General features: G+C 46.5%; 1 protein-coding gene across 1 annotated transcript in view; it reads left to right on the forward strand.

The window, feature by feature from the left end:
• Positions 1-353, forward strand: part of PLK5 (polo like kinase 5) — a gene marked incomplete at both ends in the record, with an annotated part of 7,724 nt that overhangs the window by 5,024 nt on the left and 2,347 nt on the right. The window lies entirely within an intron of this gene.

The raw sequence follows: 353 nt of genomic DNA on the forward strand, positions 1-353 counted from the left end.
GAGCTCCAGCCTTTCCTTTTTCCTGGGATCCATTTCTCTTCTTTGTTCAGCTTTCCCTGATTGTGTAACAAAGGACCCCAAACTGCAAGCTTGTCTTTTATCAACGGAGCCAACTGAAATATATATACACACACACATATATATATTTCAAAGAGGAGGGGAGAGAGAGAGAGAGAGAATCATCAATTGGCTGCCTCCTGCACGCCCCCTACTGGGGATCGAGCCTGCAACCCAGGCATGTGTCCTGACTGGGAATTGAACCATGACCTCCTGGTTCACAAGTCGATGCTCAACCACTGAGCCACGCTGGCCAAGCTGGAGCCAACTTTAATTTCAGTTTTAAATGAATAGTA

This window comes from Myotis davidii, unplaced genomic scaffold (genome assembly GCF_000327345.1).
Source record: "Myotis davidii unplaced genomic scaffold, ASM32734v1 scaffold198, whole genome shotgun sequence".
Taxonomy (NCBI): Eukaryota; Metazoa; Chordata; class Mammalia; order Chiroptera; family Vespertilionidae; genus Myotis; species Myotis davidii.